Consider the following 17,057-nt stretch of genomic DNA (forward strand, 5'->3'; position numbering starts at 1 on the left):
GTTAAGATAAAATATCCTTTTTCTAAAGAGGCTTTATTCGAAACAATTACGTGTCCAAAGTTCAATATGGAAATCAAGGTTCATAATTTTGGTACCATATCTCGTATTGATACGATGTTGATATTATGTTAGTACATCGGATATGATGTTGATTTGCCCGATATGGAGGTCAGCTTGGCATATCAACACTCACACATATCGGGGATCAAGTTTTGATCTAGTATCGATACGGTACGAAATATGTTGAACAAGACGATATGCATCGGTACTGCAAATCTTGATATAAATTTTTTTAAAGGTTTGTCTTATTTTGTACATGTCAACAAACAATTAGCAATATTCAATATTTTTCAAAATTGGTTCGAGTTGGTTAGCACTGATTTGAAGCACTTTGTTAACATGATATCTAAGGACTTCATCATATGGGTATGTTAAATATACGATTCCAAATCTAGTAGGAGGAGAGACATGGATAATCAAACGTGAGCAAACAAAATTTCATACTTGATATGATACATACATAGAAATTTTGTTGGAAAGCCATATTTATGATGAGGGTGATTTTTCATATCTTTTAAGATCCAACCTATAATATGAGGTCAAAAAGCTAAAATAAGTGATTTATTTTTCATCATTATGACCGCACCATCCAGATAACTTGGCACCTTCGCAGCATGGAGACAAATTGCATTCTGACCGCACCTTCTTTAGCTGTTGCACAGGAAATTATGCACTTGGGTTTCATTGTCTTCCACACTCCAACCAAAGCATGCTCAACCCGTTTAAGCTTCCACAGGTAATTGAAAATTTTGAGGTACCCCTTCATGACAGATGCTGTAAACACAGTGTCCAGTGGCACCCTCAAATCGTATTCCATTGAGAACACTTCCCATCCTCTATCCCTGTCCTTGTGCTCCATCATTTTGACCTTCAACAAGGTCAAGGATATCACGATCATCATATTGTGCATTGGATGCCCGGATTGCAGTCTCGAGCAGCCCTGCCAACTGGAATGAGCTGATGGTGTTTGCTGCCTCCGACAGCTCAGGGCCTACAATATCCATCAAGTACTGGACGAAGTTGCCCTGCCCAAGAAGTAATTACCTTTTGATTGCGAGGCTATGATCCTTGAATCGATATCCATGGTGGATTACATGCATCAAATGCTGATCAATCAGCTTTGCTGCCTGGACCACAAGAGCTTCCAATGCATCCGTCTCACCATAACCCAGCCCACCCTTCCTCGTCATCGTACCAATGTGGGTTGCTGCCTCGGCAGCAGCATCCTACTGTCCTCACAACAAACCCTTTAGGCTCCGTTTGAAAACTTGGAATTGAGAAGAAATGAATGAAATGGAAGGAAAAGTTAAAAATTTTGATGTTTGGGAGTTTTTTTAGTGGAGGGAAAGGAAAAAAAAAGGAGAGAATAGGAGAAAAAATTTTGAGCTCAAATTCGCTCATTTCTTTTCTCTGGGAGGATTTGGAAAGAAAGAAATTGAAACTTAATAAATTTTTTATAATACCTATTTTATCTTTAAATTAAAGAAGTACCAAATTAAAAGGATAAATATATTCTGGGGAATCTTTTGTTTTAACCTTTCATATGTCATCTTCATATATCCATCTGCTACACCTCTACGGAGCTTCATCTCCACAGCTGCACTTTCTTGGAGGAGCAACGGTTGTTCTTGAGAATAGTAAATTATATTTGGGAGAAAAGTCGGGTACATGTATGTTACGGGGGAACTAAGCCGCCATGCTCCACGTGACCGGCACGCGCGCCCATGAAGACTACGGCTGTCCTTTGATCCAGCAATCCGACCCCGAGTCGGACATCTTCGGCTCCACAGCCCGACCTCGAGTCGGCTGCCCTTCGATCCAGCAGTCCGGCCCCGAGTCGGACATCTTCGGCTTCGCGGCCCGACCCCGAGTCGGCTGCCCCTTAATCTAGCAATCCGACCCCAAGTCGGATATCCTCAGCACCGCAGCCCGACCCCGGGTCGGCTGCCCCCTGATCCAGCACTCCGACCCCGAGTCGGAGATCTCTTGATAACGACAGGCTGCTTCCCAGAGGCACGCCGAGGCCTCCTGCTCCACTACTCCCTGCAACGGCTGTATCCGATGCTGTTCCACGATCTCCTGTGTCAGCCGTACAAAGCGGAACTCCACTACGCCCTGTCATGGCCGTACCCAGCGCTGCTCCACGACGTCCTGTAACGGCCATGTCAGTGGCCACTCCGCCGCGCCCACGATGACAAACCCCCCTCAGAGACCCCCCAGCCAGGTATATATGCGGCTGGGGGGAGAAGGGGGGGTAAGCAATATCTTCCAGAGCACTCTCTTGCTTGCGATTATTATCTCTCCTTCTCCTCCAATCTCCTCTGACTTGATCGTCGGAGGGCCCCCACTACCCCAGTGGTGGTGCGAGGCTTGCTCGCAGGTTTCCCGGTGGAAGGTGGAGCGTAACCAACACCAACCAAGACAACTCAGACGGAACCCCGTTCACACCGCTGTGTCAATCGTTCTCGGTTTGGACCACCAGCAACAGTTGGCGCTAGAGGAAGGGCCTGATCTCAGAGCGATCGTAATGGCACGGCGAGGTGGTCGTGGAGCTTCCAATACCTCCGGTCGCGGGGCCTCTCGCGCCTCCGGCCGGGAGGCCGCTGCGTCTCCAACACATTCTCAGCAACACTCCACCATTCCACCCCCCATTCAGATGGTCGAAGCCGCTCAGTTCGACCAGTTAGCCCAGCAGGTTCGCACCCTCGCGGAGGTAGTGCAGAACCTGCAGGATGTGATGTCTCGAGCGCCACAGCGGGCCCAGGAGCCGCTGCCCCCCGAGCGCTCACCTGTCTTCCTCAACCCGCGCTCCTTCCTCTCCCATGGGGAGGAGCGCCGGCGCGAGGAAGGTTCTCGAGCACGGTCCATTCTGCCAGGACCTTCTCATCGAAGCTGCGCGGGGTACGAGAGGCGGACCCGGGCGCGTTCTCCGACCCCCCAGTCCTCGAGGGGCCCGCACTCCAGTCGGTCCCCCTCGCGCCGCTCCTTGTCTCCCACCCACCGGTCGCGCTCCCTGGACCGGCGGGTGGACGATCTCCACAGACAACTCCAGGTCCTGAAGGGCCACTCCAAAGATCTCTTCGCCGACTTGGAGATCTCCTCCCAATCGGCGCTTGCCTCGAGGATCCTGCGGACCCCAAATCCGCCGGGATTCAAAATGCCGGCGATCGAGCCCTATGACGGGGCGGCGGACCCGCGGGATCACGTGGAGAGTTTCAGGACTCTTATGCTCCTCCATGGAGCATCAGATCCCCTCCTCTGCAAGGCCTTCCCGGCGACCCTCCGTGGCCCAGCCAGGGCGTGGTTCGCCGGCCTGGAGGCTGACTCTATCCAGTCCTTTGACCAGTTCACTCGCCTCTTCATCAGCCATTTCGCCGTCAGTAGCCGGCGGCGATTGGTTTCCGACTCCCTCTTTGATGTCCGGCAAAACGAGGGAGAAAGCCTGCGGGATTACCTTACCCGCTTCAACAAGGCTACATTGGAGGTCCGGAACCTGAGCCAGGAGGTGGCTCTCTCAGCCCTGAAGCGTGGCTTCCGGAAGGGCAGACTCACCTTCTTCCTGGACAAACGCCTGCCGCGGAGCTTCCCGGAGCTGTTGTCTCGGGCGAACCAGTATGCAGACGCCGAGGAGGCAGCCGCCCACCGGAACAAGGAGGCCGCCGAGGCCCCTCTAAAGCTCGGAAAGAAAAGGCGAAAAGAGGCACCCCAGAGGAGGAGCCCGACGCCTCAACATCGGCGCAGAAGCCCGTCACCGGCGAGGAACCACGGCGCCCCACGCCCTCGTTCTCCGCACCGACGCTTCAACCAGTACACCCCACTCCTGGCCCCCCGGGCCCAGATCCTTATGGAGGTCAAGGGGCGGGAGAACCTCCCGGTCCCGAGGCAGATGAAGAAAATCCCTGGGAGGAGGCCCTCTCGAGCGTACTGTGAGTACCACCGAGACCACGGCCACGACACCGAAGACTGCTTCCAGCTTCGGGACGAGATCGAGGCTCTCATCCGCCGAGGGCGTCTCGGTCGATATGTAAACGACCGACGTCCCCCCGCAGACCCGCGCTCGGCCGACCCGGCCCCTCAGGAGCCTCGGGAGCAGAATCGACCCGTCGCGGGCGTGATCCACACCATCACTGGGGGCTGCTCTCGGCCTGTGAGGAACGCAGGGGGCTCGGTGGAAGCATCAGGGGTGGCCGTCGCGAAGAGGCAGCGGGTCGGAAATGTAATCACTTCTTGTGATGAGGATATAAAGGGGGTTCAGACCCCCCATGATGATGCCATGGTGATCTCCCTCACTATGGCGAACTATGATGTAAGGCGTGTTCTTGTGGATAGTGGAAGCTCAGCTGATATTTTGTTTTACGAGGCCTTCCAAAAGATGAGCTTGTCCCGACAAGTGTTGCACAAAACATCCACCCCCCTCATAGGATTCACTGGAGACGCTATCTCGGCCGAAGGTGTCGTTGAGCTGCCTGTGACTGCGGGCGTTGCACCCGCAGAAGCCACGGTGCGGCTCGGGTTCTTGGTCGTCCGTGTTCCCTCGGCCTACAATGCTATCCTCGGACGACCCGGACTGAACGCCCTTCGCGCGGTAGTCTCTACATACCATTTGCTAATGCGGTTCCCCACGGCGGCCGGGATTGGAGAGGTCTGAGGTGACCAACCGACCGCACGGCAATGTTTCCTAGCAACTCTCAAAGGGAAGAAGCCCGTGGAGGCCCTAAGCGTCGAGTCCCTTGACGCCAGAGACGAGGTGGCTTTGCGGCACGGGGAGCCGGCCGAGGGTGTGATCGAAGTTCCCCTTGAGGAGGGTCGCCCGGACCGTACGGTCCGGGTCGGTGCCAACCTCGACTCGGAAGCTCGGCTCAGGTTAGTGGAATTCCTCCGAGCCAATGCTGATGTATTTGCCTGGTCGGCGGCCGATGTACCCGGGATCGACCCGGAGGTCATTTCTCACGCCCTCAACGTCGACCCGACCCACCGACCAGTAAAGCAGAAGAAGAGACACTGTGCCCCGGATCGGATCCGGGTGGTCGACCAGGAGGTAGACAAACTCTTGGATGCAGGCTTCATAAGGGAGGTGAGCTACCCCGAGTGGCTGGCAAACGTCGTACTTGTCCGGAAGGCGAGCGGGAAGTGGAGGATGTGCGTCGACTACACCGACCTGAACAAGGCGTGCCCCAAGGATAGCTTTCCGCTTCCACGGATAGACCAACTGGTCGACGCGACTTCCGGCTATCAGCTGCTGTCTTTCATGGACGCCTTCTCCGGCTACAACCAAATAATGATGGCTCCACAGGACGAGGAGAAAGCTGCCTTTATAACAGACCGGGGGCTGTACTGTTACAAGGTAATGCCCTTTGGTCTGAAGAATGCTGGCGCCACTTACCAGCGCCTCGTCAATAAAATCTTCAAGGAGCAGATTGGCCGGAACATGGAGGTGTACGTGGACGATATGCTGGTGAAGAGTCGCCATGCAGACCAGCACATTGCGGATCTGGAGGAGACTTTCGCCATCTTGCGGAAGTTTCGCGTGAAGCTGAACCCAGCGAAGTGCGCCTTTGGTGCTTCGGCCGGGAGGTTCCTCGGTTTCATTGTCAACCAGCGGGGGATCGAGGCCAACCCGGACAAAATCAAGGCCATCCAAGATATGTCCCCTCCGACCAAAGTGAAGGAGGTTCAGGAGCTCGCTGGAAGGATCGCCGCGCTCGGACGATTTGTGGCAAAATCGGCCGAACGCTGCCAACCGTTCTTCAAGGTGTTGAAGCGTTCGAAAGACTTCCTTTGGACGGCCGAATGTCAAGTGGCATTCGACCAACTCAAGGAGTACTTGGCGTCTCCTCCCCTGCTGTCCAAGCCGCAAGAGGGGGAGATGCTCTACCTCTATCTGGCGGTCTCCCCAACCGCAGTCAGCGCAGTACTGGTTCGGGAAGAGGCAAAGCTCCAGAAGCCTGTGTACTACATCAGCCGGGTCCTACGGGATGCCGAGACGCGGTATGCGAAGGCGGAAAAGATCGCCTTCGCGCTGCTCACTGCGGCCAGGAGGCTTCGCCCCTATTTCCAGGCTCATCCTGTCACCCTCTTGACCGATCAACCACTGCGGCAGATCCTCAGCAATCCTGAGAATGCGGGACGACTGGTGAAGTGGGCAGTAGAACTTGGTGAGTTCGACATCCGCTACCAGCCCCGACCCGCCATCAAGGCCCAGGTGCTCGCGGACTTCCTCGCTGAGTGCACTGTGCAGGAGGCGGAACCTAGGCCGCCGGAAACACCCAGCCTCGACCTCCCAATCTGGACGCTTCACATTGATGGGTCGTCGAACCCCGAAGGTGGAGGGGCCGGGCTGGTCCTTATCAGTCCCGATGGAGTGATAGCCGAGTATGCCTTGAGGTTCGGATTTCCAGTGACCAACAACGAGGCGGAATACGAGGCCCTAGTCACAGGACTCAAACTCACCAAGGAGCTCGGCATCCGGCGTTTGAAGGTCTTCACCGACTCCCAGCTGGTGGTCGGGCAGGTCCGAGGGGAGTTCGAGGCTCGGAGCCCGACCATGCAGAGCTATGTCTGGAAGGTGCAAGCACTCATTCCCGACCTCGGCAGTGTTGACATTCAGCAGGTCCCAAGAAGCGAAAATGCCAGGGCCGACAGGCTGTCCCGCTTGGTGGGCGCAGACGCGCACAACTTGTCGAGGGCGATCTACCTGGAGACCCTGGATGCCCCGAGCATCGGCGAGGCCGGAGCGGTGATGGCGATTGATCCGGAGCCATCTTGGATGGACCCGCTCGTCGCCTACCTCGCCGAAGGAATCCTCCCAGAGGACGAAGATCAAGCTCGGCGACTCGTCATGAAGTCCGCCCACTACGTACTCTATGAAGGGAGGCTGTATCGGACCTCGTTCACCGCCCCCCTCTTGAGGTGCCTCCGCCCCTCGGAAGCGGCCTACGCCCTCAGCGAAGTCCACGAAGGCATCTGCGGATCGCACCTGGGGGCTAGGTCCTTGGCGCATAAGATCATGAGGCAAGGCTATTATTGGCCTACCTTGTTGGAGGACTCAAAGGATCATGTGCGGAAATGTGACGCCTGCCAGCGCCACGCCAACGTCCAGAGAGTCCCTTCTGTCCCCTTGGCACCAATCACTGCACCCTGGCCCTTCGCCCAGTGGGGAATGGATATCCTCGGACCATTCCCTGTCGCTTCAGCTCAGCGGAAATTTTTGATTGTTGCAATCGACTACTTCACCAAGTGGGTGGAGGCAGAGCCGCTGGCCACTATCACGGAGGTGCAAGTCCGGAAGTTCGTGAAGAAGAACATCATTGTCCGATTTGGGGTACCTCGGGTCCTCATCTCGGATAATGGGCGACAGTTCGACAACAAGCATTTCCGTGACTTCTGCGAGGAGTTCGGGATCGAGCATCGGTTCACATCTGTGTCGCATCCCCAAACCAACGGCGAGGCCGAGGTCACAAATCGGACAATCCTCCAAGGAATCAAAGCGCGAATCGGTCGGACGGGGCAAGCTTGGGTCGAAGAACTCGAGAATGTCCTTTGGGCGTATCGGACCACGCATCGGACCCCTACCGGGGAGACGCCTTTCAGCCTAACCTATGGCACGGAAGCCGTTGTCCCCGTGGAGCTCGGACTCCCCTCACCTCGGGTGGCCGCGCACCGACCCGAGGCCAATTCGGAACAACTCCGAGGGAACCTGGATCTCTTGGAAGAAGCGAGGGAAATGGCGCAGGTTCGGATGGCGATGTATCAGCGGAGGGTGGCCCGATATTACAACTCCAAGGTCCGACCGAAGCTTTTCAGAATCGGAGATCTGGTGCTAAGGCGAGCTAAAGCATCTCGACCTGCGGAAGGTGGGAAGCTAGCGCCAAATTGGGAAGGCCCATATAAGGTTCGTTGGGTAAACCGACCTGGCTCCTACCAGCTGGAGGCCCTAGATGGTCGAGAAATTCTAAGGAGCTGGAATTCCGCTAACCTGCGGATGTATTACCAGTAGAACGACGATGCCAGAAAGACAGTTCAAAAATGTATAACGCTTTGCATTTCAATAATTTCTGGTTACAACGGCGTGCTCGTGTGATTACAAGGAATTCCCAGGGGGAATTAGGGTGTAAAGAAAGTAAAGAAGAGGTGGAGACTCCGAGGAGCTGAAGATCTGGGATCCCGAAACCTCCATCTGAAGCGGTTGCAATCCCGTCGGAAGTGGGTGCTTCCAACCGGAGGCGCCATCGGCGTCTCACGAAAGAGACGAAGAGCCGGCGCGGATGAAGAAGAAGTGGACGAAGGAGAAGTCCACACTGCCTCCAACCGGAGGCGCCATCCACGCCCCACGAAGAGGATGAGGAGCCGCCGCCGATGAAGCTCCCGCTGCCTCCAGAGGAACGCCACCTCCAAGGGATATTCCGGTCCTCCCCAGTGTTAGGGGAGAGAAGGAATACGAGGGGAAAGAGCATATGGAGGCGCGGTCCCGGATCAGGCGTCTGGTGCAGAGCTCAATCGGGAGGCTGAACTTCAAGGAGGGGAGATGTGATCCCGGATGAAACGCCTAGAGGGGAGTTCCGCCGGGGAGACCCTCCTTGCTGATCCCAGATGAAACGGCTAGTTGGTTGAAGTCGCGAGGGGCGCGCCTCCCGTTCCTTCGGCAGGAGTCTCTCAGCCATGCGCCAGAGAGAAGGTCCACGATCCATGGCAACTTGAACAGCTCCGGCTTGGCAGGCTCCATCGCACCTGCACCTATATTTATAGCCAAACTGCGGCCCCCCGGTCGTTCCGATACGGGTGGCTCCAATAAATGCGGGCGCATTGAATCCAGAGCCGATCCGGCTCTCAAGGCGTATCTTCCCGCGATTTCCTAAGCGTCATTCTCCTTAATCGCATTTTTTGTGCAGGACACTCCGGGTGCCCTGTACCCCTCGGTCCACGTATCTCCGCCCGCGCCCAGGCCGCATCCGCCTCGAAGAACGCACGCATCGCGGCCGCTTAACTGACACTCCTCGCAAGCAGCAACTGGCGATCCGATTTCCCAGGTAACGCATCAATTAGCGTTTAATGCCCTTCTGGTGTTCCCCAGGCAACGCTTGGAGAAGAGGAGAAACACGATCGCAGCTGGCCACGGAGAAACCCCGTCGGGCTGCAAGCGATAGGCGCATGGCCAACGAGCGGAATTTCCCGAGGCACGGCCCTCGGATGCCAGGCTAACCCGATGATCATCCCGGGAGCAGACTAGCCTGAAGCCCCGACCGGTCGCCTTGGCTTGCGCCAGCCTTGGCCGACCAACGAGCGGAATCTCCCGAGGCTCGGCCCTCGGATGCCAGGCTAACCCGATGATCATCCCGGGAGCAGACTAGCCTGAAGCCCCGACCGGTCGCCTTGGCTTGCGCCAGCCTTGGCCGACCAACGAGCGGAATCTCCCGAGGCTCGGCCCTCGGATGCCAGGCTAACCCGATGACCATCCCGGGACCAGACTAGCCTGAAGCCCCGACCGGTCGCCTCGGCTTGCGCCAGCCTTGGCCGACCAACGAGCGGAATCTCCCGAGGCTCGGCCCTCGGATGCCAGGCTAACCCGATGATCATCCCGGGAGCAGACTAGCCTGAAGCCCCGACCGGTCGCCTTGGCTTGCGCCAGCCTTGGCCGACCAACGAGCGGAATCTCCCGAGGCTCGGCCCTCGGATGCCAGGCTAACCCGATGATCATCCCGGGAGCAGACTAGCCTGAAGCCCCGACCGGTCGCCTTGGCTTGCGCCAGCCTTGGCCGACCAACGAGCGAAATTTCCCGAGGCTCGGCCCTCGGATGCCAGGCTAACCCGATGACCATCCCGGGACCAGACTAGCCTGAAGCCCCGACCGGTCGCCTCGGCTTGCGCCAGCCTTGGCCGACCAACGAGCGGAATTTCCTGAGGCCTAACCTCGGATGCCTGGCTTAGTGCCGGAAGAATTTCCTGAGGCCTAACCCTCGGATGCCTGGCTTAGTGCCGGAAGAATTTCCTGAGGCCTAACCCTCGAATGCTTGGCTTAGCGCCGGAAGAATTTCCTGAGGCCTAACCCTCGGGTGCCTGGCTTAGCGCCGGAAGAATTTCCTGAGGCCTAACCCTCGGATGCCTGGCTTAGCGCCGGAAGAATTTCCTGAGGCCTAACCCTCGGATGCCTGGCTTAGCGCCGGAAGAATTTCCTGAGGCCTAATCCTCGGATGCCTGGCTTAGTGCCGGAAGAATTTTCTGAGGCCTAACCCTCGGATGCCTGGCTTAGTGCCGGAAGAATTTCCTGAGGCCTAACCCTCGGATGCCTGGCTTAGTGCCGGAAGAATTTTCTGAGGCCTAACCCTCGGATGCCTGGCTTAGTACCGGAAGAATTTTCTGAGGCCTAACCCTCGGATGCCTGGCTTAGCGCCGGAAGAATTTCCTGAGGCCTAACCCTCGGATGCCTGGCTTAGCGCCGGAAGAATTTCCTGAGGCCTAACCCTCGGATGCCTGGCTTAGTGCCGGAAGAATTTTCTGAGGCCTAACCCTCGGATGCCTGGCTTAGCGCCGGAAGAATTTTCTGAGGCCTAACCCTCGGGTACCTGGCTTAGCGCCGGAAGAATTTCCTGAGGCCTAACCCTCGGATGCCTGGCTTAGTGCCGGAAGAATTTCCTGAGGCCTAACCCTCGGATGCCTGGCCTAGCGCCGGAAGAATTTCCTGAGGCCTAACCCTCGGATGCCTGGCTTAGGGCCGGAAGAACTTCGAGAGTCAGGAGTCGGCAAGACGCCGCCAAGAGTTAAAAAGAAAAAAAAGAGGAGGACGAAAGCGAGATGAAGAAACATTCGACTTGTATTAATTTTCATTGTTTCAGGGCCAAGGCCCATACAATTTGGCAAAATGCCGACATACAAAAAAAGAGGACAACGAAAGGTACAAGAGGTCAGCTTGGAGAAACCCCCGGGTCGGGAGCGTCGGGCTCGTCCGCAGGGGGTAGGGAGGCGGTAGGAGAATCAGCAGGCGATGGCACCGGAGAGGAGTCGAGAAGGGAAATCCCACTCAGGTCAACTTCGGGGTACTTAGCCGACACCCTTGCCAGGCCCTCCTCGAAGCCTAAGATGAAGGATTCGGACCCCGCGTCCGACGCGTCATGGACGAACTCGTCAGACTGACGATAGGCCCGTACCGCCTCCAACATATCACGGGTGAACTCGGCGGACTGACGATAAGCCTGTACCGCCTGGCGCCCGATCTCCGCACTCTTCTCGGCCAGCGCCGCCTCTGCTCGCTCCGTAATCTGAGCCTTAGCCTCCAAGACCTTCGCCACAATCCGGTCTTCAGCCTCGGAGGAGACCCTCAGCAGATTAGCCTGAGCCTCCTTACGCTCCGCCTCGGCAGCAGTGCGAGCGGCCTCAGCTTCCTCCAGGCGCGAACGGAGCTCTTGGTCGTTCGCGCGGGACCTCTCCAAGGCTGACTCCAATTCGCCCAGTTTGGCTTCAAGAGACCGGGTTCGGTTGCGGGCGCTGTCGGCAGACCGCTGAGCCTTCTCCCACCTCTCTCGATAGTCCGCGACCTTCCGGGACTGCTTTTCAGCTCGTTCCTCCGCCTTCTTAACCCTGCTTTCGAGGCCCGAGGCGACTTTGAGTTGCTCCCGAGCTTCCAACAGTTGCTTCTCGAGGGCGGCGAAGCCGAGTGCCCGCTCTTCGGCCTCCCGGAGCCTCGCCTCGAGGTCCCCGGTCGTCCTGCCCGCCACGGCCTGGCCTCCCTCTTCCACTGCTTTCAGTCGGTCCTCGGCCTTCGCCAGAAGCCCCGCCTGTTCCTTGTAGCACTCCTCTAGACGGATCATGTACTGGGCGAGCTAAGAGATAGAAAAAGTGAGGGCGTCAGGCGGAGAACAACAGAGCTAATAAATGGTGAAAAGCGGCCAGAAGAACACTCACCGACATGAGACAGACACAGCTGGCAGCCCCGACGTCAGAGACCCCCAACTCCCGGACCCGCCGACGGTCCTTCTCCAGCAGCACTGTTTCGATGAGGTTTCGGGCGCCATCGGTAGTGAAGGCCGACCCCGATTTCTCCCCGGAGCCGGATGGTGGTTCTGCAGCCTTACCCTTATCCATCGCCTGGGAAAGAGTCCTGCTGATTGTGCTCGGGGCGGGGGTCACTCCAGGAATTGATAGGGCCCCGCTCGGCCGGGGCCTCGGCGCGTCCTCCCTCGGATCATCAGGAGCCGGCTGAGTCGAAGGCCGGACCGGGGACCGATCACGCCCGACCCGTCCGTCTCGAGCGGGCTCGGATGATACCTCCGGAATAGCGGCAGTCTCACCACCGGAGGGCTGATACAGCGTCAGCTGCCGGTCCGTGCCCACGGCGTCTCCCTGATCGGTGGGCCCGGACTCGTCGGTCGGCGTCGGAGGCACCTCCTTGCGGGACTTCTTCGCCGGCGGGGCCCCGCTCGGAGGAGCTCGTTTCCTCCTCCGGACCGCTTCCAGTAGGGACGACCTACCAACAGCCGGTCCCTTGTCCGACCGCATGACGTCGTCAATCTCTGCAACAAGAACGAGATGGTCGAGGGCTGAGAAACCGAAGGAAAGAATGAGACGAAAGAGGAGAAAAGAGTCAAAAAAGAAATGGTGGCGGGCTCACGGTCGGTGGGGACCGAGCTCAGACCGACATTCACCAAGGTATCCTCGGAAATAAGGCGGGCCACCGGGGGGAGCTGGCCCTCGGCAACCAACCCCTTCAAGGCAGCCAAGCCATCGGATTCCTCCCTCGACAGTCTCGATAGGCCGATCGGGGACTTCATCGGCGTCTCCCAGGTCGCCCTGATTTCCCAAGAGGGATCTACATCGATGAAGAAGAAACGCTCCTTCCAGCCGTGAATGGAGGAAGGAGCCTCTTTGACGAGGCCGCACCCTCGCCGCGCCGCAAAGCACCACCACCCTTTGTCCTGGGGGTGGCCACTCAGGCTGTAGAACTCCCAAAAAACATTCAGAGTGGCGGGAATCTCGTGCATGCGGCAGAGAACCTGGAAGACCGTCAGGGCACGCCACGAGTTCGGCACCAGTTGCGTCGGCGCAACTCTTAAACCCCGGAGTACCTGCACGACTAAGTCCGAAGGGGGAAAGCGGAACCCGGCCTGGAGAATGCCCTCATTGATGGCGATCTTCCCTGGAGGAGGATGGGACATCCTCTCCTCAGGCCCCGGGAGCGTAACGTTGCAGGCCTCGGGAAGGTGGTACCGAGCCACGAGTTTGTCTAAGTCCTCGGCGACCAGCTCCGACTTAATGCGGTCTGCTCTCACTTCGCCCATTCCTAATGGCCAATAAACCTACGGTCAGGACGGGGACAAGAAGGGGGGAAAGACCGGAACGACTGGGGTACACTAGTACAAAAGGAGAAAGTACGAAGAGCCCTAAGTAGAAGAATGGGGTAACTCACCGGAAGAGAAGGAAGAACGGCTCCGAGAGCGTCAAAGGAGAAGCAAGCGAACAGTCCGACGGCAACAACGGCAGCGCAAAGGGGAAACTCGAAAATGTCTGTAAAGAGGAAGACGGACGGGGGAGGGCCCCCGGTTAAATAGGCGGAAAGGCGGGTGATGCCTCGATGACGCCAGAGGACGCCTGGCCGCCGAAGGGTCGCTCGCGCCCCAAAGGCAAATCGACACCATTAAGGAAGGATGTCCGCCGAAATCCTCAGACTGCCAGGTCAGCAACAACCGCCATACGCCATAAAGAAGGCGGGGAGCTCGAAGCGCGCGCGCCTCTCCGAGGGATGGCGGCAATCTCGAAGCATCACTCCCTTCACCCGTTCCCCTTCTGGTTCCAGGCTCGGAAGTGGGGGGCTACTGTTACGGGGGAACTAAGCCGCCATGCTCCACGTGACCGGCACGCGCGCCCATGAAGACTACGGCTGTCCTTTGATCCAGCAATCCGACCCCGAGTCGGACATCTTCGGCTCCACAGCCCGACCTCGAGTCGGCTGCCCTTCGATCCAGCAGTCCGGCCCCGAGTCGGACATCTTCGGCTTCGCGGCCCGACCCCGAGTCGGCTGCCCCTTAATCTAGCAATCCGACCCCAAGTCGGATATCCTCAGCACCGCAGCCCGACCCCGGGTCGGCTGCCCCCTGATCCAGCACTCCGACCCCGAGTCGGAGATCTCTTGATAACGACAGGCTGCTTCCCAGAGGCACGCCGAGGCCTCCTGCTCCACTACTCCCTGCAACGGCTGTATCCGATGCTGTTCCACGATCTCCTGTGTCAGCCGTACAAAGCGGAACTCCACTACGCCCTGTCATGGCCGTACCCAGCGCTGCTCCACGACGTCCTGTAACGGCCATGTCAGTGGCCACTCCGCCGCGCCCACGATGACAAACCCCCCTCAGAGACCCCCCAGCCAGGTATATATGCGGCTGGGGGGAGAAGGGGGGTAAGCAATATCTTCCAGAGCACTCTCTTGCTTGCGATTATTATCTCTCCTTCTCCTCCAATCTCCTCTGACTTGATCGTCGGAGGGCCCCCACTACCCCAGTGGTGGTGCGAGGCTTGCTCGCAGGTTTCCCGGTGGAAGGTGGAGCGTAACCAACACCAACCAAGACAACTCAGACGGAACCCCGTTCACACCGCTGTGTCAATCGTTCTCGGTTTGGACCACCAGCAACAATGTATATTCTCTTAAAGTAGAGGTGCTATTCGTGAGAAAGTAGGAAATGCTATTCTTGAGAAAGGATATTATGTTTGGGAGAAAGGTCGAGCATATGTATATTCGGAGAAAGAAATTTTATTCTAGTTATACTAATGTCTCCTTCAAATAGATATTATATCATTTCTCAAGAAATTTTCTTCCTCCGAATATATATGTACTTGACATTTCTCCCAAACATAATATTATTTCTCAAGAATAGCATTTCCTACTTTCTCAAGAATAGCACCCCTACTTTGAGAAAATATACAAGTGCTCAACCTTTCTCTCAAACATAATTTACTATTCTCAAGAACAACCATTGCTTCTCCAAGAAAGTGCAGCTGTGGAGATGGAGCTCCGTAGAGGTGCAGCAAATGGATATATGAAGATGGAGATGACATATGAAAGGTTAAAACAAAAGATGCCCTAGGATATGTTTATCCTTTTAATTTGGTACTTCTTTAATTTAAGGACAAAATAAGTATTATAAAAAATTTATTAAGTTCCAAGTTCTTTCTCTCCAAATCCTCCCATTTATGGAAGGAAAGAAAGGAGAGAATTAGAGCCCAAAATTTTTCCTACTATTTCCTTCTATTTTCTCCTTTTCTTTTTTTTTCTTCCTCTAAAAAACTCCCAAACATCAAAATTTTTAATTTTGCCTTTCATTCTATTCTTTTCTCCTCAATTCCAAGTGTTCAAATGGAGCCTTATTCGTTGGTTCACAATGAAGAACTGGGCAAAGATATCCTCCAACTCCCCTTCCAAAACCCAGCTCCGGACCATCTCAAACAGAGGAGAGCACACTCTCCGGAGGAGCCGACCCATGAACTCCTGGACCAGCGGATCCCCGTGCTGGGCTTGCCCATGCATCGCTCCAGCCGTCGTCCCACCCCTCAAACTCCTGCATCCATCAACCTGAACCGCCATCAGCCGCATCCTGACCATCGGTTCCGCGAACCACACCGCCAGCCTTCTCAAAGAAAGGTACCGGAATCACTGCCGGCCATCGTTATCGGGTTCAGCGACCGGGACTCGAGCACGGCCAAGAGCTTGTAGTAGCCCGAGAGCTCATCCTGGAGGGCGAAGCAGAAGGCCTGGCCAACGGTCCCGACCCCTTCCGCCGGGGACCGAGTCATGCACTCTGGGATGTTACCCCTTACCTTTCTAAATAGCCATCCGAGCTCACATAGCTTCCTGACCATCGTCCTCGTGGACCTCGGCAGCTTGAGAGATTCCAACAGATCGTAGCTGTCCGATGCGTTGTCGAGCCTCACGTACCGCCTGTCGATCCCCTGGCAGGCATAGTGGGCGTCCCTCACGAGGGCCGACTCCGAGACCCCGGTCTCCTCCACGATCAGATCGGCGCACTCCCGAAGCGCGATCTCGCGGATGTTCTCCGGATCCTTGGAGACGAGGAGGATGCCGCCGGAGGGGCCTAGGGTTTTCTTGGCGGGGCGGGCGGGGTAGGGATCGAGGGGAGGGCGGGGAGGCCGCCGGCACGGGCGCGCGCGCGGGGGAGGAGCGGAGGGAGGGGCTCGGCGCGGCGGCGATCGTCGGAGAGGACCTGAGGAGGTAGAGGAGGGCCCAGCGGTTGCGCGCGGAGCCGGGGCCGGAGCGGGCGGGGAGCTTGGAGTGGATGTCGGCGAAGGCGAGGGCATCGCCGGAGCGGCCGGAGACGGCGAGATGGCGCTTTATGCACTCGACCATGGAGGGCTCTTCAGGAGCGACGGAGGTTGTAACGGAGGGCGTGGGGGAGATCGGCGGCGGCGGTGGCGGAGGGGGCGACGGAGGGAGGGTGGAGAGGAGGTGGAGGACGAGCCTCCTTGACGAGATCCAGGGTCTTGGGGGTCGTCCATGGCCGCCGGCGACGGGATCCAACCCTTTTTTAGGGAAAGAGAGAGGGGGTGGTTGGTTCAGCCCCCTTGGGCTTCTTTTTGTTTCTTGCTTACTTTTTGGTGGCGTGTTCTTTATTTATTTGGGCGCGGAAATGGAATCATTTTGAAAATGGGAGGGTTTGGGACTTCTCGGTGGTAGCCGTTATGACAATATACGCGGCAGTAGGAGGCTTTCATGACATGAGATCAAAAACAAAACTTCGAGAATCAAGAAGCTCATTCCCCTTTGGTATCCATTTTTTTTCCTTATTTTTTATTCTAAAATAGAGTACGAAATTCAATGCAAAGACTATATTTGATTATCTTATTTTTCTTTTTTTATTTTTTTATAAAAATGGAAGTCAAAAATTTTTACAGCTATTTTTTTTTGAAAAATAAGTTTGTATCCTTCTCTACCCAACTTTTCAATCTGGACACAATTCTGTTTACACCACATCCATACCAATAGTTATAATACAAAGATC

General features: G+C 56.5%; 1 pseudogene; it reads right to left on the reverse strand.

Annotated features, from left to right (window-relative positions):
• Positions 1-310: 310 nt before the first annotated feature.
• On the reverse strand, positions 311-16,663 carry LOC103706820 (annotated as a pseudogene).
• Between the last annotated feature and the right edge of the window lie 394 nt (positions 16,664-17,057).

This window comes from Phoenix dactylifera, unplaced genomic scaffold (genome assembly GCF_009389715.1).
Source record: "Phoenix dactylifera cultivar Barhee BC4 unplaced genomic scaffold, palm_55x_up_171113_PBpolish2nd_filt_p 001576F, whole genome shotgun sequence".
Taxonomy (NCBI): Eukaryota; Viridiplantae; Streptophyta; class Magnoliopsida; order Arecales; family Arecaceae; genus Phoenix; species Phoenix dactylifera.